Raw genomic sequence first — 18,306 nt, 5'->3', positions numbered from 1 at the left:
GGATTGAACCTCACATGAGATGTGATGGGCAAGGAGTTGCTCACTTATAGTTTATTGTAATTCCAATAATGGATGTACCTGAGGATGATCAATAGAATTATAAGAATTCAATCACCCACTAGAAATCCATCCAACTAGGATTTCTGTTTTCTACTTTGGAAGTGTAGGATTCGCTAAGTTAGTGGGAGGACCAATTTGATTAAAAGACCATAATCATATTTGGTTAATTACATGATACATTTACTAATTAATCTGGTTATTTCTGCAATTAATTTTCTGATAATAATGAGCACAGAACAACCACCACCATCCAATATCCTTGCAAGCATACTTGATCACAATAGGTTGACAGGACCTAATCTGTCTGATTGGCTAAGAAATTTGAAACTTGTCCTGAACCTTGAACATATAGGATATGTTCTAGATTCAAATGTTCCTGGTCCCTTACCTCCAGAGGCCACACAAGAGGAACATGAAACTTTGGACAAGTGGAAGGAGCATGATATGAGAGCTAAGTATTACATGTTTGCTTCCATGAGTAATGAGTTACAGAAGCAGCATGAAAACTTGCAGAGTGCAAGTGAGATCCTCTTTCACCTACAAGAGTTGTATGGTGAGCACAGTAGGAATGCTAGGTATGAGATATCTAGGCAGCTGTTTCGCATGAGGATGTCTGAGGGTCAGAATGTTGGGGATCATATCCACAAGATGATTCGGCTGATTGAGCAGTTGGAATATCTTGACTTCAACATGAATTTCCAACTACATACGGATTTGATCCTTCAGTCCCTTCCTGAGTCTTTTGGGAATTTTGTGACAAATTTCCATATGACTAAACAGGAATGCACCTTAGCTGGTTTACTCAACATGCTGGTTATTGCCCAAAAGAATATGCCAGGCAATAAAGGAAAAGAGGTAGCTTTGGTTGCATCTTCTTCTGCTGGAAAGTCCAACAAGAAGAAGGGCAATAAGAAAAAGAAACCTCAGATTCCTGGTCCTTCCAAGAAAATAGCTAAACAGAAAAGGAAGACTAAAAGCTGATGAAGGCAAAGGAAAGTGTTTCCACTGCCAATAGGAAAGTGTTTCCATTGCCAGTAAAAAGGTGTTTCCACTAGCCAGAGTATAGCAATCTAAATGAATGCAATGCCGTGGTGAAAACCCACTCAAGTTCAAAATATATTTGGCACTTAAGGTTATGTCATGTTGCAGAAGATAGGATTACAAAATTGGAGAAAATGGGGATTCTATCCTTATTGGACTCTGAGCCTACTCCAACTTGTGAATCTTGCCTTCAGGGCAAAATGACTAGATCACCCTTTGTTGGACAGGGGCTAAGAGCTGAAAATATTTTGGAGCTAATACATAGTGATGTATGTGGTCCATTTAAAGAAATGGCTAGAGGGGGCTTTCATTATTTTATTACCTTTACTGATGATAAATCAAGATTTGGGTATTTGTATTTGATGAAATATAAACATGAATCCTTTGAAAAGTTCAAAGAATTTAAATCTGAAGTAGAAAATCAAACAGGAAAGAGTATTAAAGCTCTTCGATCAGATCGTGGAGATGAATATTTGAGTACTAAATTTGATGAATACTTAAGAGAGCATGGCATTGTTTCTCAGCTGACTCCTCCAGGAACGCCACAACTAAATGGTGTATCTGAAAGGAGAAATCGTACCCTATTGGATATGGTACGTAGTATGATGAGCTATACTGATATGCCGATCTCCTTTTGGGGATTTGTATTAGAATCAGCTTTGTATATTCTGAATAGGATTCCATCAAAATCAGTTTCTTCCACACCTTATGAGATATGGCATGGAAGAAAACCAAGTCTTAAGCATGTTAAGATTTGGGGTTGTCCAGCTTATATCAAAAAGCTGAACACTGATAAATTGGAGACCAGATCAGAAAAAGATCGATTTGTTGGATATCCAAAAGATAGTTTTGGATATTATTTTTATTTGCCTACTTCACAAAAGGTTGTGATAAGTAGAGATGCCATATTTCTTGAACAACAGTTTGTTCAAGAAGGAGGCAAAGGAAGGCAAATAGAGTTAGAATTGGAGAATTCGACCAACCAATGATCGGATGGATATAGATCCATCTAGTCAACCTATACCGTTAATGAAACATCTACACTGTTCCTCGTATAACAACCTGGGTATCTCACCCACCCGGGAGATATGGTTTTCTTCATGAAGAAGAACAAGAGTTGTCTACTCATGAAGAAGTAGATCATGGGGATGATCCACTTACCTATGAAGAAGCTATATCAGATATAGACTCTTCAAAATGGATTGAAGCTATGAAATCCGAGATTGATTCCATGTATAAGAATCAAGTTTGGGATCTTGTTGACCCACCTGAAGGTATTGTACCTATAGAGAACAAATGGGTTTTCAAGAAGAAAAATTGGTTCTGATGGAAAGGTAGAGACCTATAAGGCAAGGCTAGTAGCGAAAGGGTTTCGCCAAAGGCAAGGAATCGACTATGAGGAGACTTTCTACTTTGTTGCCATGCTTAAATCAATTAGGATTTTATTAGCAATAGCTGCGTACTATGATTATGAGATTTGGCAGATGGATGTCAAAACAGCTTTTTTCAATGGATACATTGAAGAAAACATTTTCATGGAACAACCTAAGGGATTTGAATCCCAAGATGGTTCCAAGGTATGCAAGCTAAAGCGATCCATTTATGGGTTGAAACAAGCTTCGAGGAGTTGGAACATCCGTTTTGATGAAGCCATTAAATCCTTTGGTTTTATCAAAAATGAGGATGAGCCATGTGTATATAAGAAGGTTAGAGACAGTGCTATCACTTTCCTTGTCTTATATGTGGATGACATATTGTTGATGGGTAATGACACAGGTATGTTGACGACTATAAAGGTATGGTTGTCAAATACATTCTCCATGAAAGATTTAGGGGAGGCAACCTATATTCTTGGGATTCGCATCTATAGAGATAGAGCGAAAAGAATAATTAGTTTATCCCAAAGTCTATACTTGGAAAAGCTGTTAAAAAGGTTTAACATGCTTGATTCCAAGAGAGGATTGTTACCAGTGAGACATGGTATCCATCTTTCTAAAGAGATGTCTCCAAAGACACCTGAAGAAAGAGATAAGATGGCTAGGATTCCATATGCTTCGGCTATTGGAAGTTTAATGTATGCAATGTTGTGTACTAGGCCGGATATCGCATATGCTATTAGTTTGACTAGCAGGTATCAATCCAATCCAGGTTTGGAACACTGGATAGCTGTCAAGAATATCCTTAAGTACTTGAGAAGAACTAAGGATTTATTCTTGATTTATGGAGGTGGAGACTTGCAATTGGATGGTTATACTGATTCGATTTCCAATCGATATCGATGATAGAAAGTCTACCTCTGGATATGTGTTCATTTGTAATGGAGGTGCGATCGGTTGGAAGAGTTCCAAAAGAGCACGATCGCAGATTCCACTACAGAGGTCGAGTATATTGTTGCATCGATGCCGCAAAGGAAGCTATTTGGATAAAGAAGTTTGTGAGAACTTACATGAGTTCCTTCCATTGAGTCGCCAGCCCACTACATCGTGACAACAATGGAGCAGTCATACAGGCTAAGGAACTAAGGTCTCACCCAAAATCCAAACACATAGAAAGGCACTACCACATTATCAGACATATAGTTGGGCAAAGGCGATATAGCCATGTAGAAAAATAACATCAGCTAAAAAATTCAGCTGATCCATTTACTAAGCCTTTGTCACAAGCTCGCTTAGACCGACATCTTGAGAAGATGGGTCTAAGGTATGGGAATGAATGGCTCTAGTGCTAGTGGGAGATTGTTAGTAGTTTGCCCTAGAGCATATCATTTAGTATGTATCTTGTACATATTTTATTAATAAAAGGCATTTCCACTTTTTCGTTTACATAATATATTTATGTGTAATAGAAAAGGTCCATTGATATTTTGTTAGAAATATTATTCTTAAGTTGTTAAGAATATGAGTGACAATATTTCTAGCACGAAGTATCATAAATAGGTTCACAATCGAGGATACTTCATAATAAGGACATGACTTATCCAGATAGATTGTATTCATGTTTGTTCCCAAGTTATTTATATGAGATATAAATAAGATGGAATGGTGAGTCTCATGCCATATAACAAATATGATAGGCACTTATAAAAGATAAGTAGGCCGAACCACTGACACTTATGACAAGCACATGGAGTTTACTCTTGTCAATGTTTTGTCATAAATCATATCAGTGCATATAATCTTTAGACCTGAGATAGCACAGTTATCTTGTATATAGGTAGTTTGAGTTTGATACTGCTTTCATACTTGTACTGTGTATGGGTATATGGGCATGTGTTGGCTCCTACTAGTTATATATGGAGGTAGGTATTGATCAAGATGGAATCTGCTCCTCTAAGTAAATAGGGATAAAATCCTACATTCATTTAATTGTTCTTGATGTTTCAAGTTCTGGCCAGACAGATAGATTTATTGAAAAGAGTTTCGATGAGAAAATCTTTTTAATCAAGAACTGGAATTAAAAGAGAACATAATATTCATAGCAAATGGAGTTTGACATAAACCATGACTCGGCTTGAGTTGGGATTTTGTAAGAGAGATTCTAGTGCATGGTAACATATGATTATAGGTTCATTTAAGGTAAACCTTATTACTAATTGGGTGGCCATGGCATGCTATGCTAGGTGTTAACCATGGTCTATGAGGTTCATAAAATGATTTAGAGAAATCATTTATGGTAAGAAAGAGTTCTGATGATATTAAGAGTTGATATCATGTCTCATTGCCAATTAGTGATGAGCCTAGTAAGTCACACACATACACAAGTTATCACCTATTTAATATGATTTAATTAATTAATTAAAGAGTTTAATTGATTAATTAAATAGGTTTGGTTTGCAATTAAATTGCAAAGTCCCTAGCATGACTTGAAACCAAATCTAGATTATTGGATGTGTAGTATAAATTAAATTTATATTTAAAGTGTTTAAATATGAATTTAATTAATGAGAAATTAATTAATAGAGATTAATTAATTAATTTATATTTGATATAAATTAATTAGAAGAAGAAAATAATTATTTTGGGTTGAGAACTCAAAATTAAGACACAGGGGCATTTTGGTCATTTCACAGTGTGACACGTGGCACCATGAGATGGTGACACATGGGATTACACATAAGCTTGCCAAATATTTTTTTAATCATGTAAGATGATTAAAATCAAGATTAAATATAGGTTTGACACTTGGCACAATGTGATTGGGTCACTTAAACCTAGAGCTAATCAAAGGGTGACATGTGGCAAGGGTTTAATGTGTTAACCTAGCTATATAAGTGTTGTTATGAGAAAAATAAAACACAACCAGCAGCCACACTCCTTTGTCACGCCACTTTGAGGGTTTTTATCTCTTCTTCTTCATCTCTTATCAATTCAAAGAGATTAGCCATCAATCTCTTGAATTAAGAACACTAGAAATTGTTTCTAGTGTCCTGTTTACATCTTTAATCTCTTAAAAGGCAGAACTTGATTTTCTAATTAATAGAAAAAGCTTTAGAAGCTATTCAAGGGCTGCCATAGGTGTTCTTGGTGTGGACAAGCTAGAGGGACAACATCCGTGTCCTCAAGACGAATCTCAAAGGCGCAGACACGCTGCAGTGCATCAAGAGGTTAGTGTAATCGTTCTTGATTTAATCTAGGGTTCTAAAATTAATCTGATTAATTTTAAAATCTTAAATGGCAAATACAGATCCAAAAACATATTAAAAGAGTTTTAATATGTTGTTTATCATTGAAATCAAATAGATAAAAATAAATCTTGCATGATGCATGTGACCCTAGGTGAAAATTTTTGAATTCAATGGTATAAACTTGTGTTTTTCACGCTTCTGTTCCTTTAGCTGCCTTATGGGCTGAAATTGAGGCTGAAACTGAGGTCTATTCTGTTGCACATACTGCTGGTTATGAGCATAATTTGAGCTTTGACCTTGTTGAGGAAAAGTTCCTTGTGGTCTCCATGTTGAGTTGTTCACATTAGAGTAAGAATTTCCCATAGGTTTTTGTTGATAACCTCCTGCATAAGCAGCTTGTTCTTGTAAATAATCATCACCATAAGAAGAGTAATCAATTCCACAACTTTGAGTTCCATCTGTGTAGGCAACTTGTTGCATAGTTGTAGGAGTTGAGGTTGTTGCCTTTGTGCAAAAATCACTAAGAAGCTGAGTCAACTGATCAAATCTTGCATTCATGTAGCTAACTGAGTCAAGTTCATAAATCCTAGCCTTCTTTGGCTCAAGTGCTCTAGGATTTCCCCATAAATTGGTATTATGAGCAATCTTCTCTAATAAATCATAGCATTATTCACTTGTCATTCTCATGAAATCTCCTCCTGCTTGTGAATCAATTGTGTTTCTTATGGCTGGAGTAACTCTGTTGTAGAAATTCTGAATAATCATCCATTTGGATATTTCATGATGAGGACATTGCCTTTCAAGCTCCTTAAATCTCATCCATGATTCATACAAAGTTTCATCATCCCTTGGCTTAAAAGCTACCATCAAATTCCTCAAATGAGTGGTCTTCCCAGGTGGGAAAAATGGAGAAAGAAAAGCTTGAGATAGCCGCTCCCAAGTAGCTATAGTAGCTTGTGGAAGTGAGTCATACCACTCTAATGCTGAATCTCGAAGAGAGAATGGAAATAAGGTGAGCCGAATCACTTCATCTGAAACTCCAGGCTGCCTTTGTGTGCCACATATCATCAAAAATTTCTTCAAATGAGAATGAGGATTTTCAAGTGGACTACCTCCAAATTGTGAATTTTGAACCATTTGAATGAGACCAGTCTTTAACTCAAATTGATTAGCTGCGATGATAGGTTTGTTATCTCTCACATCTGCACTTCTAGGAAAAGCATAATTTAACATGGATCTTCTCTGAAGATCATTTTGATTAACAACTTCATTTTGCCTGTTTTGCTCATTTCCTCCATTGTCTCCACCAATAGCTCTATTTTGATTCTCCATATTTTCAATTGTCTGCTTTTGCTCAAATCTTTTTTGTTCTTCTTTTTCTACTTCTTTTCTTCTCTTGTATTCCTTTTTGTTGGCTCGACAGAATTTTTCAATTTAAGGGTTAAACAATAATTCAGTGTCACTTGTGCTTTTCGATCGTCTCATAAACAAGAAAAGTCCCAGAAAAACACAAGGAACAACAGTGAAAATAAAAGAAAATAAAAATTCTAATCAGCTTAAAACAATTAAAATCCAACTTAAAAATAAACAATTCCCCGATAACGGCACCAAAAACTTGATGTGCTTCCGCAAGTGCACGGGTCACAGTAGTATAGTTTTAAAAATAATATCGTTTCCATAGGGAATTGTGCTTAAATTGTAAATAAAAGGATAAGCTAATTAGAATGGTAAAATTTAAAGATATTAAAAATGAAATTTAAAAATTAAAATTGGTATTTGAGGAATTTAAACTAAATCAAACAATTAACTAAATTAATTAAACTAGATTACCAAAATTTAATTTGAAATTTTTATTTATGAAATTGGGATGAATTAAATCTAAATTCAATAAAAATTAAAGTGATTCTAGAGATAGAGTTTTCAATATCGTTTGCATGTGGTTTATCCCTAATTTAGCCAAACATATGAGAATTGCAATTTTGAGAGAAATCAATTCTTAGTTCTTTGAAACCTTTTTCAAGCATTTCAAAGTTGGTATTCATTAAATCAAACCCTGTTTTCACGGTATTTGAAACCTAACAAAAACCCAATTAAAGTTCTAATTGATTTTGGAAAGTCCCCTTAATCCTCTTAGCTTATCTCTAACACCAAGAAAACTAAGTTTATTGTAAGATTATCTATCCCAAACATTCACTTTTCAGTCCATCTGTCAAGGATTAAAACTTAACTTAATGAGGGCCCATTCATCAAGCAAGGCAATAAGCTCACAAGCAATAAATCAAAATGTAGCAAATCTCATTTAAATGACTAAATCAGTTCAAAAACCACAATACAATGTAATATTTACAAACCCATCTCTAAAATCTCAAATATCTACTCACAAATCATGGTTTCAAGACAAACCCAAGTGTAGAAATGAAGAAATAATGAAAATCTAAGCTAAGGAATAGAAAAACCCAGTAGAATGATGATGAATCTGCTGCTGGAGAGTGCAAAAAATGTCCTCTGCTACTGCTGCAAAATGGTTCATGTGCTCCTCTTCCTCTCTCCCTCTCTCTTGCAAAATCTCCTCTTTTCCTCCTTCTTCTCCTTATGGAAAGAAAGAGATAAAGGAGCTTTTATATGGTTCAGAGATTTGCCCTAGAATGGGTAAAAAGGAAGAAGATTCTAGAGAAAGTGATGTATTAAATCAGATGAACGAAAATGCCACGTCAGCCATTTTCAGTAAAACGACACAAGCTGAATCGGTTGTGTCGCGGGTTGTGAAACCTACTGCCCGAGAAAAACTGCATATCTAACAATCGACACAACTTGTAACACAAGCTGTGTCGTAGGTTGTGTAACTTTCGGCCCCTTTAACTCAACTTCAAAATTTTGCAATTCAACTCTGATTTCTTTCGAATGGCTGCTCAGATCAAAATACACCAAAATTCTCCAAATTTAACCTACAAAACAAATAAATTCCAAAAATTAAACTAAGAAGTGTAAAATTACAAAATTGACTAAATATATGCTAATATCTATAGTAATAGCCATGAACAAGGGTAAATTATGTGCAAAAATTATATCTAAATGATGATATAAAATGCATGCATCACTGCTGGAGTAGTGGCAGGCTGGGGAGAGGCTAAGGGTGACTGAGATACAGGGATTGCAGCCACTGGTGATGAAATTTGAGATGAGGACCTAGTTCTTTTACTGACTGGTTCAGAGGAAACCTAAGGTGAAGAGTTAAAGTCCAAAGAAATAGAGAGGTTTCCTTTTCTTTTTCTGACAATGGCTTTCTTGGGTCTACCCGCAGCCATTTTGGTTTTACCTTTAGATTTGGTTTGAGTTAGCATGGATTCAGACATTGATTCTTGAATCTGAGTTTCAAAAATGGGTGTTTCTTTTTGGGCTTCATTTTATGGTGCGAGGGGGGTTGGCAGGATGAGGGTCGGTGTTTGGTTTTGGGGTAGTAGTGGTGTAGACGGTGGAGGCGATTGAGGTAGTGGTGGTGTTTTCGGTGGTGACTGGGATGGCAGTGGCGGACTGGGATTGGGGTTAGGGCTCGCAGAAGGTGAAGATGGAGTAGCCATTTTTTATTTAACAAAGCATTTGGATTTTCTAGGTTTGTGGGTGGACCACATCTTGGTTCTCACCAATTAATAAAGAGAAATAATCTCTTTAACTTCCCAAGAATGGCTGGAAAAATGGTGGAGGGAGTGGAAAAGGGCTTTGTTTTATCGGGAGTGAGGGTTTTATAAAAAATGGCGAAAATTCGGGACTTTGAAAATGTAGGGCAGACACTTAGTAACTTGGGGTTATGCTTGGGGTTAAGTAGAAATTTGCATAGGGTACAGCTTAGGGTAAGCATGCAGCAAGTGCTGAACTAACGATTCTGGTGTTGCTTAGGGTCAAGCATAAATTTGCTTAGGGTTAAGCAGAGTTTGCATAGGGTACAACTTAGGGTAAGAAACATTATCAGCAAGTTTCGGCAGGTTTTGAAAAAAATTGTGATTTTACTTATTAAAAACAGTCCAAATGCTATGGAATACTATCATGACCCTCACCAATTACCAAATACACATTAATACCACAAAATTGAAAAATTTAAGCTCATTATCTCTCATAAACTTATCAAGCATGATACAAGCATGTGGTAATTAGCTCAAATTAGGCACCAATTGTGATTACCTTTTTGCAAATTTAATGAAATGGTCTTATTCTTAAGCTTATACCAAAAACACATTTTCAGTAGCATTTGAGACAAGTTCCAAACATTCAAAAATTGCAGAAAAGACATAGAAATTGACTTCTTAAGCAGCACGAATAGTAACATGAATAGTAACAAAACTAACAAACTGCAAAAACTAGCAGTAACTCAATTAAAAACATGTAAATTCTAACTAACTACAAAACTATATATACACTAAAAAGTAAAACTTAACAAACACTATTTTTGCACTTTAATAAAGCTCACATCAGTCCTAAATATCAAAATTGATCCTCATTTAAGTTGCATTTCACAGAATTTACACAAGACACAAAATTAAACATGTGCTATCAAGTAGATTTCAATATCAGCAATTTAGCACAAGTTTAAAAGTGTTACTGTTCACAGGTACTAGATAAAGTCCAAAATTTTGCTTTATACTTGCTCCCTTTTAATTCTTTCTTTTTGCTACAAGTGTCAATTTACCTAATTTTCATGAATGACCTACAAAAGATAAACAAATGTCACTTTTGAGTTTAATGAGGGTAAAAACTGAAAATGAAATGAAATAGAAATTAATAAACTATAAAAGGATACGATTGGGTTGCCTCCCAAGAAGCGTTTTTTTAAGGTCTTAAGCTTGACCTTCCACTCCAAATCACCTAACTATCCCCAGTTAGGGAACTAAGTCATGAAACCTCTACAACCTTTTGTGTGGGTTCTCCAATAATATATGCTTTAATCTCTGCCCATTAACTTTGAAAGTACCTGAGGTTTCATTCCCTATCTCAACAGCTCCATAGGGATATACCTTTATAACAGTGTAAGGCCCTAACCATCTTGACTTTAATTTTTTGGGAAATAACCTTAACCTATAATTATATAAGAGAACAAAATCCCCTTCCTGAAATTCTTTCCTCCTAATATGCTTATCATGCCATCTTTTAGTTCTTTCCTTGTAAAGCTTGACATTTTCATAAGCATCCAATCTAAGTTCTTCAAGTTCATTTAGTTGCAGCATTCTTTTTTCTCCTGCAGTTTTTAAGTCAAAATTCAGTGTCCTTATGGCCCAATATGCTCTATGCTCCAACTCCAAAGGTAAATGACAAGCTTTCCCATAAACCAATCTAAATGGGTTGGTGCCAATAGGAGTTTTAAAAGCTGTTCTATAGGCCCAAAGAGCATTATCTAACTTTAGTGACCAATCTTTCCTTGAACTATTCACTGTTTTCTCAAGAATTCTTTTCAACTCTCTATTTGAGATCTCCACTTGACCACTAATTTGTGGATGGTAAGGTGTTGCAACCTTGTGCTTTACTCCATATTTTTGTAATAATCTCTCAAATTGATGGTTGCAAAAATGAGAACCTCCATCACTTATAATGGCACGTGGAGTTCTAAATCTTGTAAAAATGAACTTCTTAAGGAATTTGATCACAACTCTAACATCATTAGTTGGAGATGGTATAGCTTCAACCCATTTGCTCACATAATCTACCCCAACTAAAATGTACTTGTGTCCAAAGGATGATGGAAAAGGTCCTATGAAATCAATGCCCCACACATTAAATAGTTCCACTTCCAATATATTTTGGAGGGGCATTTCATCTCTTTTTGAGATATTACCCATCCTTTGTATGCATTTACAAACTTTCTTACATCTCTAAACATATGTGGCCAAAAGAACCCTGCTTAAAGAACTTTTTCTGTAGTCTTTGTCACACTCATATGGCCCCCATAAAGTGAAGAATGGCAATCTTTAATAACATTCCCTATCTCCTCATCAGCTAAACATCTTCTAATCAACCCATCTCCACATCTCTTAAACAAAAATGGCTCTTCCCAATCATAATCCTTCACATCAAAAAGAAATTTCTTCTTTTGCTGCCATGTTAGGTCAGGTGGAAGGATTTCACACACCAAATAGTTCACGAAATCTACATACCAAGGGGTTTTTGCACTCATAATTACCAACAGCTGCTCATCAGGAAAATAATCATCTATTGGAAGCTCTTTTCCCAAATCATCTCCTTGTTCTTGCCTCAATTTAGATAGATGATCTGCTACTACATTTTCTACTCCTTTCTTGTCTTTAAATTCCAAGTCAAACTCTTGAAGGAGTAGCACCCACCTTATCAACCCAGGTTTGGCCTCTTTTTTCTAAAAGAGATACTTGATAGCTGCATAGTCTGTGTACACTATTACCTTAGACCCCATAAGATAGGACCTGAATTTATCTACTGTGATTACCACTGCCAAAAACTCTTTCTCTATAGTAGAGTAATTTATTTGAGCATCATCTAAGGTTCTACTTGCATAGTATATTACATACACCTTCTTATCTCTCCTTTGTCCCAAAACAACCCCAATGGCATAATCGCTAGCATCACACATCAACTCAAAAGGTAATGACCAATCGGGTGGCTGCATAATAGGAGCAGATATCAAAGCTTCCTTTATCCTGCAAAAAGCATTCATACAATCAGTATCAAAATGAAATTCCACATCTTTACTCAATAAATTGGTAAGAGGTTTAGAAATCTTAGAGAAATCCTTGATGAATCTCCTGTAAAATCCAGCATGCCCCAGGAAACTTCTCACTCCTTTCATAGATGTTGGGGTGGCATTTTCTCAATAATTTCTACCTTTGCTTTATCCACCTCAATACCCCTGTTTGACACAAGATGTCCCAAAACAATTCCTTCTTGTACCATAAAATGGCACTTTTCCCATTTCAAAACTAAATTAAACTCTTCACATCTCTGCAAAACTTTAGACAAGTTAGATAAGCATCCATCGAAAGATTTACCATGCACAGAAAAATCATCCATGAACACTTCCATAACATCCTCAATCATGTCAGAAAATATGGACATCATACATCTTTGAAATGTAGCTGGGGCATTACATAGTCCAAATGGCATCCTTCGATATGCAAAGGTACCATAGGGATATGTGAAGGTAGTTTTATCCTGATCATCCGGGTGAATAGGGATCTGAAAGAACCCTGAATAACCATCCAAATAGCAGAAATAAGAATGATGAGCTAATCTCTCAAGCATCTGATCTACAAATGGTAATGGAAAATGGTCCTTTCTAGTTGCATTATTCAACTTTCTATAATCTATACACATTCTCCATCCAGTTACAGTCCTTGTAGGTATTAGTTCATCATTTTCATTTTTCACTACTGTGATGCCCCCCTTTTTGGGTACAACATGAACTGGACTTACCCAATTTCTATCAGAAACAGGGTAAATGATACCTGTATCAAGCAATTTCAAGATTTCCTTTTTCATAACCTCTTTCATATTTGGATTCAATCTCCTCTGTGACTCTCTAGAGGCTTTATGATTATTTTCCAACAAAATTCTATGCATGCACACAGAAGGATGTATTCCTTTAATATCATCAATGGTATAACCAATTATCCTTCTATGCTTTCTAAGAACTCTTAATAATTTTTCAACTTCACAATCATTCAATTTAGCACTAACAATCACAGGATATGTAGAATTTTGACCAAGAAAAGCATACCTGAGATTTGTTGGAAGAGGTTTCAACTCTACCTTCGTTGCTTCACTTTTTTCAAGCTTTGATGATGAAGTTGTATCTTGCTTCAAATCCCCAAACTTCTCAGTATTAGCCATAGGCAAAGGTGGATTTCCTACCAAGATTGTAGCATATTCTGCAGCTTCTTCAATCTCATCCCTTTTTTTGATGTTATAAACCAAACAAGCTTCTAAGGGATCTTCAGGATGTTGCTTTCTGAGCACTTCTCTGACCTCTTCATCTATCACATCAATTCTCAAGCATGAATTTGAATCATCTTTCTTTTTCATTGCTTGAAACAAATTAAGCTCAACTTTTTCTTCCCCAACTTCTAATGTAAGCCTTCCATTTTTTACATCAATCACAGCTCCAGCAGTAGCAAGGAAAGGTCTACCAAGAATAATAGGAATGTGTACATCCTCCTCCATCTCCAATACCACAAAATCTACTGGTATGAAAAATTTTCCAACTTTCAGAGGAATATTCTCAATCACCCCAATTAGAAATTTAATAGACCTATCTGCTAACTGTAGTGAAATGGTAGTAGGCTTCATTTCTCCAATCTTCATTTTCTCATAGATAGACAATGGCATTAGACTAACACTGGCTCCAAGATCACATAAAGCCTTATCTATACTGATATCCCCAATGTGATATGGTATGGGAAAACTACCAGGATCTTTCAGTTTGGGTGGAAGCTTATTTTGCAAAATAGCACTGCTTTCTTCTGTGAGAGCTACAGTCTCAAATTCCTCTAATTTCTTCTTGTTAGACAAAATCTCCTTTAAAAATTTAGCATATGAAGGCATTTGTGCTAAGGCATCAGTGAAAGGAATAGTCACATGCAAAGACTTCAATACCTCCAAAAACTTCCCAAATTGTTTATCCAACTTCGCTTTTTGGAACCTTTGTGGGAATGGTAAAGGTGGCATGTAGGCTTTAGGTGCTACATATTTAGGTTCTTCCTCTTTGCTTTCTCTCTCTTTGCTTCCTTTTTCTTCCACTGAACTCTCTTTCTCAGCTTCAATTCTAACTTCAACTTCAGTTTGTTCATCTCCTTCTCTGTTTTTCTCTTCTTCAATTTTCTCTTCAATCTTTTTATCTCCATTCTCCAATATTTTTCCACTTCTCAATGTAATAGCCTTGCAATGCTCCCTTGAATTTTCTGGTTGGCTAGGGAGCTTCCCAAATGCTTTGTTATTTGAAGAGCTAGCTTATTGAACTATTTGATTTTCTAACATCTTGTGGTGTGTTGCCATTTGATCTACTTTAGATGCTAATTGAGAAATCATATCTTGTTGACTTTGATGGCTCACAAGTAGAGTCTCAATCATATCTTCTAATCTAGCTGTCTTGTCTGGTTGTGCTTGTTGTGGTGGAGGTGGACTAGGTGCATTTTGAGGTTTAGGAATTCCAGGAGGAGGACCTCTATTTTGCTGAAAATTTTAGTGTTGTCCTTGTCTACCTCCCCAAGAAAAATTGGGGTGGTTTCTCCATGCTGGATCATAAGTTGCAAAAAATGGTTTACCACCTGGTCTTTGATTGTAGTTCCCCAAATAATCTATTTGCTCACTTGAAAAATCTTAACTAAGTGCAGAAAAATCAGCTGCACAATTGACATTTGCAGCTCCAACTTCTATTGAATTACTAGAACCTCCAGCTGAAGAATCTACTTTCATGCTTAGCTTGTCCAATTTCCTTGTCAAAGCATCAAACTTAGCATTAATCATATTCATGGCATCAAGCTCAAACATACCAACTGGTTTCTTGATCTCATTCCTCTCACAACTCCATTGGTAGTTGTTATAAGCAATTTTATCCAGAGCAGAAAAAGCTTCATCTTCAGATTTCTCCATAAGATCACCTCTAGAAGATGCATCAATTGTACTTCTAATAGCTGGTGAAACTCCATTGTAAAAGTGTTGAACAAGCATCCACTTAGGAATCCCATGATGTGGACATCTCCTTTGCAAATCCTTGTACCTCTCCCATGCTTCATACAAGCTCTCATCATCTCTAGGTTTGAAAGAAGTCAACTCATTTCTTAGCTTAGCTGTCTTGCTTGGTGGAAAATATTGAGCTAAAAATGCTTGAGAAAGTTGATCCCATGTTGTGATGGAACCCGGTGGCAAAAAATTTAACCACTCTCTAGCTCGGTCTTTCAAAGAAAAAGGAAATAATCTGAGTCGAATTGCATCATCAGAAACTCCATTTATCTTCAACATATCACTGATCTCAAGAAAGTGTGCTAGATGCACATGTGGACTTTCACTTGGACTTCCCCCAAATTGTGATTGTTGTACCATCGGCCAGTCAGAGCTTGATTCAAAATTATTAGCTTCTACTCTTGGTCTTGTGATACTTGGCATGAAATCCCCAATGTTAGGATAGGCGTGATCCTTCACAGAGCAGTTATTATTGTTGTTGGCCATTTCTTCTTGTAATTGCTCTTGCTCTTGTGCTCTTTCTTGTTGTTGTTGAGCTTTAATTTCAGCTTTTCTCCTCTTATATTATGCTCTTAAAGCTTTTGCTGTCTTTTCTATTTTTGGATCAAAGAATAAATTGATTTCTTCACTTTTTGTCCTTCTCATAAAATAAAGTACCTGAAAAACAAAATGAACAAATTCTGAAAGTAAAATGGTAAAAAGAAAATAAAAATAAAATGCCCAAATTAACCAAACAAACAATTGTTCAATATCAAACAAAAATCAAATCCCCGGCAACGGTGCAAAAAACTTGATGCTGCGTATCCGCAAGTATACAGGTCGTCTCAAGTAATAAAGTGATGAATCAAGTATCGTTCTCACAAGGATTTGCCGTTTGAGTACCAAACTATGAATAAAGCGATTATTTTGGCTAATGATTAATGAATAAATTGTAAATGTAAATAAGCAAGGTAAATTGATTAATCTAATAGGAATGGGTAAAGAGCAAACAAATAAATTCTAAATCTAGTTTGCAATTAAACTAAATTAATAATGGATAATTTAAATCAAAGTCTAATTATTTTAAAAGTGATTCCAGAGTTGGGGGTTTATGCATAAATTAATTGGGATTTATCTTGGGCATTCCAATTTTAAGGGAAAAATAGAGTTTGAAGGAAATTGATTCTAAATTCTTTTGATATCTTTTTCAAGCAAACCAAAGTGTGTTCTAAAATAACCAAACCTACTATCGTATGTTATTTGATTACTTTAAAACTCATTAAGTTTTGTAACCAATAATTAATTTCTCTTAAAATCCTAGTTTATTTCTAAATCTAGGTGATTTTAAGTTTCAATCCTTGATTATCTATCAATGACTTTCACCTTTCGGTCCTTCAATCAAAGATTAACACAATACCCAATGGGTACCAACATTAGATAAGTAAATCAAGCACACAAGGAAGGAATCAAAACTCATATTTATGTAAAATAAGGAAATACCCAGTCCAAATCCACAAATTAATCTAAATCATATTTCTCAACTCTGAAATCCAAAGAGTTTACTCCCTCATAATGGTATTTACAAGAAAGATTGATGGAAAAGTAAAAAAAAAACATGATAAGAGGACTAAAATAGAAAAACCCAGGTAGAAGAACCCAAAACTCTGGTTTCTGGAGCTCCAAAAGATAGTTACAGCAGCTCCTCTCCAAGAGAAATGGCGTCTCCTCCTCTCTCTATTTATATTTTTTTTCCTTTTTGTTTCTCCCCTTTCCTCTTGTGGCGAAAACTAAGAAATGATGAATTTATATGGTCCTAGAAAGTTGCCCTAAAAGTGAATAGGAGCCAAGGAGTGGATAGGAAATGAGGTGTAAAATTATCCAAGTCAGTAGCATTATTCACGTTCTGGCAGTCTGCTTAGGGTACTGCTTAACCCTAAGCAGCTTCTTCAGCAAATTTCAGCCTCTAGTTGCACTGTCTGCTTAAGGTTAAGTAGACCCTCAGCAAATCTCGGTAGGTTGGAATAAAATGAGTTTTTCTGCTCATGCTTGACTTTCAGCTTGACTTGTGCTGCACCTTAAGCACTACCGCTTTACTCTAAACAGGATCTTAAGCAATTCTCGGCAGGTTGTGGAGCAAAAGCTTGAATATGTAGGATTTAAGCCGTGCTTGACTTTCAGCTTGAACAGGCTTAAGGTTAAGCTTATATAACATACCCCAAGCAACATCATAAGCAAAGTCTTAAGCAAATTTTGGCTAACTTGCTCTTTCAAAGCTTGATTTCTTCAACTTTCCTCCATGCTTAAAGAATTCCAAATTTCTTCAAATCACTTCCTAATGCACTCATTGATCTTCTATTTGCCACAAAATCCTATCAAAAACAACAAAATTACAAAAATCAAATGTAAAGTATCTAAATTTAACAAATAAGCTAAAATAAAGCTAAAAACATAAAATATACTAAAATATAATGGCAAAATGGATGCAAAACTATTCTAAAATACCTATATGAAATGACTATAACAGGATACTATGCGATTTAAGTATGGAATTTACAAGACTGCTCTTCCTGTCAATATTTCTAGCAATTCTTTGGTTGTCAAGATCCTTTATCTCATATCCTGGCGGTTTAATGGCCCTCAGGCATTTGATACAATAAAACTGAGTCATTTCTAGCAGTCCTTGGTCTCTGAAGACTAAAGTATAACTGAATTCATGAGTTTGTCCTCATTATCAGCAGCACCTTTGGCAATGATCTTGAACCCGCTAGCAATTGGCGAGCAATGATGATCAGTATATGCATAGTGCTTAGTGGTTTGTTGCTGTTTACGTTGTTGGTTGGGAATATCCAAGTGAGCTTCATTTCATGTATATATGTCAAATTTGTTAACAATTTTTTAACATCTGATTC

At 35.6% G+C, this 18,306-nt stretch overlaps 2 non-coding genes across 2 annotated transcripts; both read left to right on the top strand.

Annotated features, from left to right (window-relative positions):
* Positions 1 to 6,500: 6,500 nt before the first annotated feature.
* Positions 6,501 to 6,607, top strand: LOC131173568 (small nucleolar RNA R71). Its single transcript, XR_009143884.1, has one exon. It is a non-coding gene; the product is annotated as a small nucleolar RNA R71 (small nucleolar RNA).
* Positions 6,608 to 15,416: 8,809 nt separating this feature from the next.
* On the top strand, positions 15,417 to 15,523 carry LOC131173740 (small nucleolar RNA R71). Its single transcript, XR_009144054.1, has one exon. It is a non-coding gene; the product is annotated as a small nucleolar RNA R71 (small nucleolar RNA).
* The last annotated feature ends 2,783 nt before the right edge of the window (positions 15,524 to 18,306 follow it).

This window comes from Hevea brasiliensis, chromosome 14, assembly GCF_030052815.1.
Source record: "Hevea brasiliensis isolate MT/VB/25A 57/8 chromosome 14, ASM3005281v1, whole genome shotgun sequence".
Lineage (NCBI taxonomy): Eukaryota > Viridiplantae > Streptophyta > Magnoliopsida > Malpighiales > Euphorbiaceae > Hevea > Hevea brasiliensis.
This window is presented reverse-complemented; position numbering and strand designations above follow the sequence as displayed.